Here is a 13,739-nt window from a genome sequence, read left to right as displayed (position 1 = left end):
CATCATTCTTGGTTTTTAAAATTTAGATACTCTGCAAAACAGTCAACAAAATGTCTGGCTGCCTAAAGTGGGTTAGAGTTTATTAATCACATGATGAAATCTATCAGTCTAGACGTGGGTCAAAATAGCTGCTGAGGCCATTGTTTAATAATGTGAACTGTATCCTGTCTTGCACCATGAGACAGCTGGGGAATTTTGGAACATTTGAAGTTGGGGAGTTTAATTATGGTCCTATTGTAGCCAAACTTTTACGTGGAAACCTGACATGACAACTTACCATTTTCATTCGTCCTCTAGCTATGATCGTCAGCACAGAAGATAAAATGGAATAACATCAAGCAAGTGCAAAGAGCGCAATTAGGAAAACAATGAGCATTAAGCTTTGATATAAATTGGAACAGTGAGACAACACCATGCATCTTATGAGAGCCTGAATTCCATCGAGGGGAACAAGTCCAATATCCTGCTACTAATTGACTATTAGGAATTAGCAGAACTGTTGACAAATGCCACATTCTGCAAAAGTCATAAATGAGAACATGCACAGAATATGCAACATTCAGATGAAGCTGTAAGTGATCAAGTGAAGCAAAAAAAAAAAAAAAGTCTACTGATTTGCACTTGTGGGAACATTAGTACAAGGCCTTAGAATTGGAATTGATGTGATTTACACACCACCAGTGGGGCCCCACTATAGGGAATCACAGACAGAGGACCACACCCCCCCCCACTGGTTCTGCACTGCACCCTCCTCAAATGCTCTCGCTAGTCTGTAATTTGCCCTTGCCCTTAGCCCTGGAAGCCAAGGCCCAAGTTTGGGGCATATTCACTTTGGTGAAAGAACCCCAGCAGAGATTTAACATTGCAAAACATGCAACAAAGAAGAGCATGGAGATTTCGGTTGCAAAACCTTTAAAATGTCCCCTTTAAAAGTTATTTCCAAACTTTTACATTTCCCTAGCACAGAGACAGACCACATGTTTGGGAGGTTATAAAATGGATTACTTACAAACCCTTCAAAGGCCAGATTCTTGTTCTTTTCCATATAGCAGTCAGAAAAAATGGGCAGGCAGTTGATGAGTTACAAAAGATAAAAATTTATAAACTACTGGTAGAGGAAAATCCTAATTTCAGACTCCATTCTGGTCTGAAACAAAAGAGGCTGGTTAAAGCCATGTGGATAGAATAATTAGTTCAGAACTCCTTACATAATGAAGTCTACATGTAGGGTGAGAAAAACAAAATGCTTGGCTACCCATTTCCTCCCAAGGTGAGGGGAAGTGACAAAGGCGAAGCCTAGCAGTACAGCTGACTCTATGGTTTTAACCCTTTAGGCCAGGGGTCAGCAAACTTTTTAAGCAGGGGGCTGGTCCACTGTCCCTCAGACCTTGTGGGGGGCCGGACTATATTTTGGGGGGGGGGGGCGTGAACAAATTCCTATGCCCCACAAATAACCCAGAGATGCATTTTAAATAAAAGCACACATTCTGCTCATGTAAAAACACCAGGCAAGTCCCACAAATAAGCCAGAGATGCATTTTCAATAAAAGGACACATTCTACTCATTCTACACACTGATTCCCGGATGGTCTGCGAGCCGGATTTAGAAGGCGATTGGGCCAAATCCGGTCCCCGGGCCTCAGTTTGCCTATCCATGCTTTAGGCACTAATTAGACACAACCATGCTGGTTATATGGGGCTGGTTGCCCTACAGATAATCCCTCCTATCTGCAAGGATGGAGATGTGGGGTGTACAAATCTCTGACTTTTCTATTCCTAGAAAGCATACTAACATACAAAGGTAAGAGTCAGTCTAATTCTCCACCCATTTTTGTCTCTGTTGCCATCCAGCGCTTGTAGGTGGCCCCTGGAAGATTACAGTGGTACCTCGGGTTACATACGCTTCAGGTTACATACGCTTCAGGTTACAGACTCCGCTAAACCAGAAATATTACCTCGGGTTAAGAACTTTGCTTCAGGATGAGAACAGAAATCATGGCGGCAGCAAAAGGCCCCATTAGCTAAAGTGGTCTTCAGGTTAAGAACAGTTTCAGGTTAAGAACGGACCTCCGGAACGAATTAAGTACTTAACCCGAGGTACCACTGTATTAACAAATGATTGCAGGCTTGTCCAGTCCACTCCATTGCCTGTGGGGAAGGGAAGAAGCAAGTTCACACTGAAATGTCCTGTTCTTTTTCCTTCCTGCTTGCCGCCATTGACACATTTGGGTTATTATGATCATTCTATTTGAGGGGGATTGTTTGTTTGTTGCAGTCGTATATACTATCTTTCGGCAAAGGCACACAAGGCAGCTAACCATTTTAGAATAGTATAACAAACAAATAGTCCAAAATATAGAATAACAAGGGTTCTCTCAGGCTTACTGATGTGCTTGCTCTTCAGGAGCTGATAGGTATATGACCCTAACTTTATATATATATATAAACAAACACACATGCACACACATTCATAAGAACTGAAAACATAGCTCACCATCTATCACAGGAAGAAATTTCTCTCCACCATCTGCATACTCCTTGTAGCATTAAAAAAAAGGTTTTCAGGGAGACAACCAGAGATTTTTCCTCAGAGGCTCGGTTAATTTCATTGTACACAGGTTGTACATTGACAATAAAGGTATTATTATTATTATTAATTAAAAGATTATCCCAGTTATTGAACTGGGACATATGAGTTCAAAGGTACCCTGGGCCTAAGTCGTTCTTTGTCCTGGGCTTCCTGGCTTCTGCTTTCCCTCAGGTCACACAGCTGTTGTTGTTTTTTTAAATCAGCCCCAATAAAAGCAGGGCTGAGTCTGCTCCAACTGTTCTCTCAGGCCATTGATGGTTTTGCCGGAAGCTGGCAGTTATGTGCTCCCTGCCCTGGCCTTATCCTTCTCTCAGGGCACACAGGTTTTATACAAAACAAACACACCTCAGTTTCAATCAATATTGTTTAGAGGATGTCCTCTGAGGAAGACAGGAACAGCAAGAGACGGATTCTTCCCATAATATCTCCTGCTGAAATCATTCTTGTTTAGAGAAGCCTACCCAGTTGTTTAGAAAGCTGAAGTAAATTTAATCTGGTTTAGTATTTTAACTTCTTTTTATGTTTTAAAGTAGGGCCGTACATTTTTCTTGATTTTCCTGTCTTATCTGACACACACACACACACACACACACACACACACACACCCCGACAGTAAGGATTTTTTTTTTTTAAGCAAACAAGCTGTGTATAAGTTTCATGAAATTAAATAATTAAATAGCATTTCCCCAACAAGCCAAGGTAGAAAAGGAGATATGACAGATTAGTTATAGTAGCTCTGGCTTCATTGCCTGAATCCTCCATTCTTCTGGTGAATAAAAATAATAAAACAGCTTTATGGAGCTGTCCAACCAGTATATTTTTTCCCCTTTGTTAGTTACATCAATCCAACTTTGCTTCACCTTTGCCTCACAAGACTTAAATATGCTACCAGGTGTATTTCTGGGTGTGGAAGTGGGAACACCCGCCAGCAGTTGAAACAGCTTTTGACCTAGAGTACTTAGCAGAGGGCTCCCTGACATTCTTTTTTTTTTTTTTTCATTTTCTTTTTGCTCTCCAGGAGGCAAATGCAGGGCGGGGTAGATTTACCCCAAGCTTGTTTGTCTTTAGGGATGTGGGTGGCGCTGTGGGTAAAACCTCAGCGCCTAGGACTTGCCGATTGCATGGTCGGCAGTTCGAATCCCCGCGGCGGGGTGCGCTCCCGTCGTTTGGTCCCAGCGCCTGCCAACCTAGCAGTTTGAAAGCACCCTTAAGTGCAAGTAGATAAATAGGGACCGCTTACCAGCGGGAAGGTGAACGGCGTTCCGTGTGCTGCTCTGGTGCCGGTTCGCCAGATGCAGCTTGTCACGCTGGCCACGTGACCCGGAAGTGTCTGCGGACAGCGCTGGCTCCCGGCCTATAGAGTGAGATGAGCGCACAACCCTAGAGTCTGTCAAGACTGGCCCGTATGGGCAGGGGTACCTTTACCTTTACCTTTTACCTGTTTGTCTTTACCTAATGAGCCACCAACATTTGAAGACCCCTGTCCACAGGTGATCCATTGGCCTGGGAGTAGATGGAAGAATGGCCAGCGTATTCTAAAAGTAGCAGACGGAACTAGGATGGGTGAGGGGTTGTTTATGATATGCAGTGGTGACTCAGCTAATACTGCACCACAAAAGGGAAATGGATGCCAACAAAAAATTTGGAATCTCATCTCCAACAAAAAAAAATATGTAGCCACAAGTATATCTTTGTGCACTCGGGATTTAGATAAGTTTAGATAGTATAAACATTCAGCAGATGTTTGATTACGAAAGAGGGCCACAGCTACTAACAACATGCTACTATAGCATAGTGAATTAAGATTACCAATGCTATACATACTTATCTGGGAATATGCCCCATTGAGTGTAATAATATTTACTTCTGAGTATAATAATAATAATTTATTACTTATACCCTGCCCACCTAGCCGGGCCTCCCCGGCCACTCTGGGCAGCTCCCAACAGAATATTTAAAGCATGATAAAACATCAAACATTAAAAACTTCCATTATTATTATTATTATTATTATTATGAATAGGCATGCACAGGAAAACACTAAATTGTGAACCAGGAAGCCCCAAGTTCAAATACTTAGCTCTGGCATAGAAGGTGAGCTAGACAAATCTTAGCACGCTGACATAATCTGCAATATGGCCTGATAAAACTGATCTACCTTACAACATTGTTGTAATTTTTTTTTTTTAAAAAATGTTTATATGCCCTTTAAACACTCTTAAGGCTGAAATAGTGCACACATTCATTTGGGAAAAAAGCCATGTTGAATCCAATGGGATTTACTTCTGAGTAAACATGTACAGAATCGGTACAATTTAAATGAAAATAAAAAGATGATGAAGATGATGGGAACCATAATTTCACATCCAGACCCGCCGCACAGCCATGAGCTGAAATCCGGTTCTGTACTTACAGAGTCATTCTGCACTGACACACAACAACATGCAACTTGTGCCCACACACACACACACCCCGATTGGTATATATATTAACAAGAATGTAATGCAGACACAGCTAACAGGCAATGTCTGTACCAAGTGACAGCTACTTGGTACCTGCTAATATTAACATTTTATTGAGTTGTGCTGTAAAAGGTAGGAAGTTATTGATAAGCACTGATAAGACATTCCCTGTGTATGGTTTCTTTATTTGGTTCATAAAATTTATACACCACTTGATTGTAAAAATGACACTCTGATGATGACTGCAATGTGAGAAAGAGATGAGGCTGGAAGGGATGAGGGGAATGTGAACAAAGAGGCGAGAGTAGGCAGCAACATTGGGTAGCACAAACTCCCCTCTTCTTTCATGCTTGTGTTCCATGCTTTTCGTGTAACGAGCCTTTGTGAGGGGTCTCTGTATTGGCTACGAATTCTATGCAGCACCTAGTGCCTAGTAGACACTTTATAAATAATAAATGATGGTGATGATACTTACAGGAAAATGTTCCACATTCTTAACCATTCTTTTGAAGGTCTCTCTTGCTATATACAGTGCCTTTGATTGTTCCTAGAGTGTGCTCCAGTCATTCATACTTAAGCATAGCTTATATTTCCATTTCTATAATACAGCATGGGACGCAGGTGGCGCTGTGGGTTAAACCACAGAACCTAGGACTTGCTGATCAGAAGGTCGGTGGTTCAAATCCCCGCGATGGGATGAGCTCCCGTTGCTCAGTCCCTGCTCCTGCCCACCTAGCAGTTTGAAAGCACGTCAAAGTGCAAGTAGATACATAGGTACTGCTCTGGCGGGAAGGTAAACGGCATTTCCGTGCGCTGCTCTGGTTCTCCAGAAGCGGCTTAGTCATGCTGGCCACATGACCCAGAAGCTGTACACCGGCTCCCTCGGCCAATAAAGTGAGATGAGCACCGCAACCCCAGAGTCAGTCACGACTGGACCTAATGGTCAGGGGTCCCTTTACCTTTTTATAATACAGCATTCTGGCTTTCATAATGAGTGATCTTGTGGCCCAGGGTTGTTACTGTATTATTATTATTATTTAGTCTTCAGCAAATATCCATTAGGTTAAGAAGTGAGTGCTTAGCTTGGAAAAGTTTTCCCTTCCACTTCATGCACAGATTCTAAAAGACCAACAAGGAGCTGGAGGTGTCAGCCAATATCTGTGTCAAGTGAATTAGATTGACGCTGTCTGTCAACACCCACATGTGCACAATTGATGATATGTCTAATTAACAATATATTTAATAGTCTGTTTCACTGAATGTTTATGCTGTAAATATATATTTAAAGAAATATATCACAAGATGTCAGAGCAGCCTCCAAAGCAGCTTTTTAATAATGAAAATGGAAGGCATGCTTTTAATAAAAGGAAACATTAAGTCCTAGTGCTAATAAGCAAAGGCCCTAATATCTTAGAATTAGAGTTATGCAAATTTTAGCTTAGAAAAGCAATGCCTGACTAGATAGATGTATAATAGAATCATTTGAATGTGATGACAGGCAGGAAGAAAATGAACTTGGTCTTTCTCCAAACTTGGGAGTCAATGAGCCAAATTAACAAAAGTACTTTTTTAAAATGGAAGGAAATATGCTTCCATCCAATGTGAATTAACTATTGATCTCTGAGGGTGGGAAATAGACCAAACCTACTGAAATTTGCCCACTGATTGAACAAAATGGTTGGTAGGAGGGATTTCTCAATCTCAGATTGTCACTGAAGAACATCTAATTTATTTATGTTTCCTTTGAAGTGATTACTCTTTAGATTAATGGCAAAAGCAGAATGAAGAGCTAGACAGAACATTGGCCAGTCCATTATAGCAGTGATCCAACTAGACTGGCGTGCCTCTGTCATACACTGGAGTCAAAGTGAACTATATTGTAACCTGAGAGATTGCTCACTTATGGACCTCCAATGTATCCAATTCAGTTATCATGTTGGAGTTTCTTCTGATTTTCTGTGCACATCAGGAGCATGAACTGAATGCAGCCGTGCACCCAAGAGAACAGTATGTACCCAGCTACTTTTGTGCATTTGTGTTAGGCTATGTTGGTTAGCACTGTTTTCTATTAAATGCACCTAAAACAGGTGAATGTGGGCCATTATTATTAAAGCAGTGTACATTTACATTGAATATGAATAAGGAAAGCATTCCAATGCGACATTTGAAAGCTGGATACCTCTATATGGCATAGCCAGTCTAAATTAATTTAGATTTTTTTAAAAACTACAGGAAGCAGTGTTACAACTCAGGAAACAAAAAAACAAAACAAAAATAGAGATAAATGGCTGTGTGTCTTTTGGAGACGTTCTGCCTTTATAAGCAGCTTCTTTTAAATGGCCTCTTCTGGATCAAACATCTTTAAGAGGTTTCATAACAGCCAAATTTATTTTTGTCAATGCTGTGGCAACTAATGGCCTGTTAGATGCAGTCCTAAGAAAGTATTTAGAATTCATCTTGCTCCTTTACGGTGTCTGTTGTTCTTCAGTCCAGTTTTGAAAACTAGGGGCAGGGCAGAGGGAAGGGGAAGCATTTTGTAAGGATAATGGCATCGTAGGAAGTTTCTGCGCTAATGACATTTAATGTAAATGTAAATTTTGAGTTTTACCTAGCAGGAGGCATGCACATGACTGACAGATGTTTTGTTTGTTGATGTCCTTTTGCAACAGATGTTCCTTTGAGTGGTGGAGCCCAATGGTGCACTGTTCCCTGCAGTCTGCAGTGCTTTATGGGCAAAATTGGATGTAACGATATATTCAGTGCCTGTAGGCCCAGTGCTGTGTCCACAACATAGTCATCAAAATAATGCACCATTTTTAATGGACACACCTAAAAGTCTGTATAAAATGAAATTAGAGGGGGACAAGTAACTGAGATGAGTACTGCGATTGCCTTAAGACAGCCTTCCTCAACTTGGTGCCCTCCAAGTGCTTTGGACTAAAACATCTGAAGAGTGTCAGGTTGGCAAGTGCTGTCTTAGTTTGTTCTAGATTAAAACCATGAGTGTTGACTTTGTGGGGAATTTTACCCTCTGGTTTCTGCAAAGACAATAATTCACTGAAGATTCCATGGTTAAAAGCGATTCCAAAATCTTCCTTTAGAAACATATTAGCTGTGTATATATTGTTATGCCAGTGAAGTGGAAGTCCAAACCTGTTTTCAGGATAGCTGTAAGTGCTAATTCATTGTTGTTTTCTCATTCTCTCCTCCCATCCTCCCAAAACTGTAAGTAGAAAAATAAGTAAGAGATAATGGCTCCGAAATTAATGTACAAGAAATTGGAAGTCCATGTTAAACAATGACAAATCAATTTATTTGTCATTGTTTAACATGGACTTCCAATTTTGCTGGCTAGGAGGTACAACTGAATTTACCTTGGGTAGGGGTTAGATCCCATATTCCCTTCCATGAACAGACGGGTTCGTTGTGTTTGTGATCTAACAGAAGAAGAAAGGAGGAAGCTGGCTATTCTGCCACCCAAAGTACAGTGGGAAGATGGGATAGACTTTTCAGCTGCAGCGCTGTAAGCTGCATCTAACAAAGTCATAGCGTTAGTTCAAGGACTTCCACCTGTGCAACAACACTCCCCCCCCCTCCACTCACAGTGTGCCCCCCAAATCTGCTCCAGAGGGTTGGGGAAGCCCCCAAAACTGATTTGGAAGGAGCAAGGAGAATGTTTGTTGAGGTGAGCTAAAGAAAACCCCACTGTGGAAGCAGAAGACCTTGTGGTGATGGGACTTTATTGGATACAATCCCTAGTTGTGGAGCACTTTCTAGGAATAGTTCCCAATATCCATCACATGGATGACCTTTCGGTGTCTAGCCCAAGCCTGACTTTCCAGGAAAGCCTTTGGGCTATGATTCCGCCCCCCCCTCCAGTTTGTTGTGGCTTTTTTCTCCAAATACACATGATGTTTCTTTGATTTTTATTGTTTTGAATACATGGTTTTCTATTATGTTACCACAGGCTGCCTTTAGTGTTTTTAAAGAAAGGTAGAATCTAAATATTGTACCAGATAAATGCCTGTTCTCATTTGCTTTCAGTTCTGTCACCTAGCAACCAGCAAAAATACACCTACTTGTCGCAATGTAGAAATCTAATTAAGCATACCTGGCTTCCACCTAAACAGAAACTTGGTTGTGCAGGAGCTCACTGCCAAGGCACATTGGATACAGCCCATTTACTTTATGTGGCTTGATTGCCTTGGATTTTTTTTCAGGTAATCATTTGCTACCTTGGAGGTCCCATTAAGGGATGTGGCCTGAGCAGAGTTCTGAGGGCTGAAGAGAGAGGCTTCATTCAGTCCACAGGCTTGAAGTCTCCCTACCCCTGCCATAGCAGTTACTGTATAACAAAACACTCTGTTCAGTTCTCCAATCAAAGTCTGTTTCAGAATTGTGTGTCAGTTGAGTGGTTAATTTAGCACTCAGCATGGATATTTGACTGAACATTGGTATATACCAATATACTAATGTGAGCATATGGAACAGTAATGCGGCCTATTTTTTAAAAAAAGAAAGTACGTGATCTTCTGAGCAAACATGAGATTATCTTGTTTGTAGACCATATTGGATTTTATGTCCAAAAATCTCCAATTCTGTGTCCTACTTTCTGTGCCTACGGCCACTGGCCTACAGCCTCAAGTTCATTTGTAACTTGTGTCAGCTCTGTCCTCCTATCCCATGAAGTTCAGCGATGTAATTCAGCTGTCAAGACATTGTTTTGAACTCTTGTTTAACAGGTTATGACTAACCAGGGTCTATTTTTGTCTATACAATGTGGTATTTCAGAATTTCTCCAGAATTTAAGAGACAACAAAATCAACAGCAAGAGGAAACATGTTTGCAGATTTGTGTGCTTCTCTGTGACTGCTTGGCAGACTTGACACTGGAAACAGTCAGCAGGACTGAAGAGCACGTCAGGACCAAAGCACAAACCAGAAGGTAGGATCAGAGAATAACCAAAGAAAAGAGGATCATACGTGAGCACAGAAATGCTCTCTAACAAAGCTCAGCTGGAGCAGGAATCCCCCTTTATATTTTCTCATGCCTGGAAGGATCCAAAGATCATCTAAGATGGGCAAAGTCAGCCCAGATCAAGTTCAGTAGTTCGGTAGTTTACCTTACAGGGCAGTGAAAGAGATCCAGTGTGGTGTAGTGGTTAAGAGCGATAGACTCGTAATCTGGGGAACTGGGTTCACGTCTCTGCTCCTCCACATGCACCTGCTGGGTGACCTTGGGCCAGTCACACTTCTTTGAAGTCTCTCAGCCCCACTCACCTCACAGAGTGTTTGTTGTGGAGGAGGAAGGGAAAGGAGAATGTTAGCCGCTTTGAGACTCCTTCGGGTAGTGATAAAGTGGGATATCAAATCCAAACTCTTCTTCCTCTTCTTCATCCAGAAGCTCTTGGCACAGTGTGACAAAATTCCATGGATTTCTTCAGAGGTTACGTAATGTGATCATCCTGTATAGTTGGATTGCTATCAACTTAAAGGCAAAAATTAGAGGGTTACTAATCACTAGTTTGGTTTATGCAACATGGTGAGCCACACTATGACTCATCATGACTGTTTAAACATGCAGCTAGGTGGGGGAGAAATTTGATTCAGTTAACATTTAAAGGCTAAGCTGCCAGATTTGTACTTTCCAGAACAATATGGGAACCAAAATGCAACTTTCAAATTCACAATTCTACAATTTTTGCAATTCAGTTCTCCAAGCAAGCAATGTGTTAAAAAATGCATTTTTAAACAATTGTGTGTATAAATATGCACAAGAGTGAAAATAACATACATTATATTTGGGAAACGAGCTCTGCAAAAATGTGTGTATAAAGCAAAATATATGTATATTAGGGGAAAATCATACTAATATGCTGAAGAATGTTCTTGAGGTATACAACTGATGTGGAGAATTCAACAAGGCTGGAAAAATGAGAAACTGACTGAACCCAAAATTGACAAATCAGCCCATCCTGACATGCATGCTCTCAGAGAGGAGCTCACAGCTGTCTGAACTGGGCTCGTCGTTAAGCTCTCACTGCACTTACCAGAAGCTGTAGCCAGGAGCAAACCTTGCAGAGAAAGCTTAACCACAAGTTCCCAGCTGTGTGACAGGATAAGCTAAACATTGGCTTGGCTTCACTCAGTATGCTACAGCGCAGGAGGAAAACGAACCAGGTAGGAGCCAAGTGCTTGTGAGCTGCTCTCCAGAAAACCCACATATTTGCTTGGAAATATTATGTGAACCAGGACACTGGTTTTAAAAGTGGTAGTAAAAGTGGCAAAACAAAACCACAATACACTATATACAACACTTCGGTAAAAACGTAAGAAAAGCAGCCCTCCCGAACTCTTGCACTTCTTACACACCTTGAGGGGCAACAGTCGCCTTTGAATCTTCAGGTTTACTTTGAGACAGCATTCACGAATCGTCTCAATGCAGTGTCAGAAAGCAGGGGGAAAGCCAGCTCATTTGCTACTAAAAAGGAAAGGGGAAAAGTTTGGAAAGTACCACAAAACTGAAGATATTAAAAGTATAGATATTGCCAAAATCAACCACCTGCCAATTGGCAGTTTGATTATCACTTGCAATATGAAGAATGCACTTTCAGTAATAAAAAAAAGGTTGAAAGTTAAAATGCTCTGCGATGTTGCTAATTCCATTGTGATTTTCCATATTAATCATCATAAAGGCGATGTGGTCTTCAAAGGCAGGCAAAGCTATGCCCAGTGATCGTTCTGCATTGTATCATTCATAGCACCAGAAGTGCCCTCAGATATAAATGTCAAATGCATCTTCCTTAGATAGATGCAAGATTCACTACATCCAATAGATTTGTCCAATATTTTCTTCATAAATGTAAAATGGAGCTTCTAAAACATTTTTAGGCCATTCCTAATTGTTCGTCTGATTAGAAAGTATCCCGAATCTAACATGGATCTTGACTCAAACATTCCCACAACTTACATATATATATGTGCTTGCTCAACTTCGTGCTCTTTCAACAAGGCAATTGCAAAGGGTTGTGGCTCTCTGTCAGAGCACATGGTTTTTGTACAGAAGGTTCCAGGTTCAGCCAGTCTTGGCATCTACAGGCAGGCCTGGGAGATACCTGTCTGGAGAGCTGATGGCAGGCACTGAGCTAGATGAACCAATGGTCTGACTCTATATACTGCAGTTTCATATGAATTTCACACCTATGAATTTCCTTCCACATACACTTCCCATTAGATCTTGCTCTTGCCTTTTTGTCCTCATTGTTTTTTTCTTCCATTATTCTGGAATTTATGTCAGTCTGTTAATGAAGAGTATTGTTGTCCCCACCACCCAATAACTGCATTTTCTGTCTTTCTAAAACACATCTCTAGGTGACTGAATGTGCACACAGTTCTCCCGCTGAAGCACTGTGCTTTTGTGCCTTAATGCCATTTCACACATTTCACAGCATAAACACACGTTTGCACAAAGTTATGTGCAAAGGTAGGGAGACTCAACTTGTTGTGATTTACCTTGCACATGCAATTATCTCTGAAAACTTGCTCTCTCCTTTCAGATGCGGAGTGGTGAAAACTGGGCCCAGTGAGCCCCAGTCTTCCTACTTGGCCATCTAAAGGAGGGGGAAGGTAAGCATGCAAAGGCAGAGGCTGTGCTTCTGATCACTTGAGTCACCCTTGGCACTCTGCTGGGCCCAGTTGGCATCCTTAACATGTCCAAAGACAGAAGATAATGCAAATGATTGGAAGCAGCATGTCTGCTTCTTTTGCAACCATGTGTCCAATACTCCCCCCCCCCCTAGACACACAGAAAGGGGGGGCAAGGCAAGAGGAGGCAGTAATTAGTCTTCTTGCTCAGCATGCCTTCTGTCGCTGAAAGGCTCTGCCTGCTTGCTTAGCCCTCTCTTTGGGCAGTGCAGTAGGGAGAATTGGGTCCTACAGTAGGTGTAAATAGCGGCTGCTCCTTACTTAGGGACAGAGGAATCTGTCAAATTTCATTTCTCCACAATCCTGCATCAGTTTATGATTTTAAAAAGTACCTCAAGAAAATTCATCAGCATTTCAGACCATATTTTTCCTAATTTGCACATTTTTGGAAGCACTTTCTCATAATATAATGTATTTTTGTATGTTATTTTCACTAACATAGGCAGTATTATGCATGTTATCCCCCAAATACATGCATTTTACTACACATTATTTTTGTTAAAGAGCTGCAAAATTGAAAAAAGAGAAACTGTATTGCAAAATTCAGAGAAGTGTGATTTTTCTAAGAACAACTGTTTCAGTTTCCCCATTGTTTCCCCAACTGTGGATTAGGAAGTTTTGCATTAAAATGTGAGCCAAGTCAAATTTCTTCTCCTTCCCTTGAGGCCCATGACAACTGCTTGCTCACCCTCCCTCTTTTTTTTCTAACAAGGAAGGTTGGGCTCATCTGTTAAGCCAAGCAGAAGAAAGCAGTTGAGTGAGCAAGAGAGTGGCCCATTGTCACCCTCCTTTTTAACCTTCTCCCTGAACCCAATATGCTTTGACTTACCACCCACCGAAAGAGTGCAGGTGAGTGAGGGGACTGTTCCTTGTACATGCAGTCGACTCCCATTGGAAGCCTTAGTGGGTGGACTGGACAAGCTGGGCCTCATCTTCTCTGTGATGCCACCAAGAGAGCAGAGGCAACAACCTTTACTCTTGGCA

The 13,739-nt window shown here is 41.5% G+C and overlaps 1 long non-coding RNA gene across 5 annotated transcripts in view; it reads right to left on the bottom strand.

Annotated features, from left to right (window-relative positions):
* The window catches only part of LOC307211163, a 39,558-nt gene extending 36,352 nt beyond the window's left edge, over positions 1 to 3,206 (bottom strand). The window contains exons 1-2 of one of the 5 annotated variants that reach the window (XR_013836315.1): positions 2,708 to 3,206; positions 2,495 to 2,537 (exon numbers count right to left, since the gene is read on the bottom strand). This is a non-coding gene — a long non-coding RNA (uncharacterized lncRNA). Of the gene's footprint in view, positions 1 to 1,009; positions 1,329 to 2,494; positions 2,676 to 2,707 lie in introns of those variants that run through there. The other 4 variants (XR_013836316.1, XR_013836317.1, XR_013836318.1 and 1 more) reach the window with 4 other exon arrangements.
* Positions 3,207 to 13,739: the final 10,533 nt, after the last annotated feature.

This window comes from Podarcis cretensis (assembly GCF_951804945.1).
Source record: "Podarcis cretensis genome assembly, chromosome: 2".
Classification (NCBI taxonomy): Eukaryota; Metazoa; Chordata; class Lepidosauria; order Squamata; family Lacertidae; genus Podarcis; species Podarcis cretensis.
The sequence above is the reverse complement of the archived record's forward strand: the minus strand, read 5'-3'. Positions and strand labels throughout refer to the sequence as shown.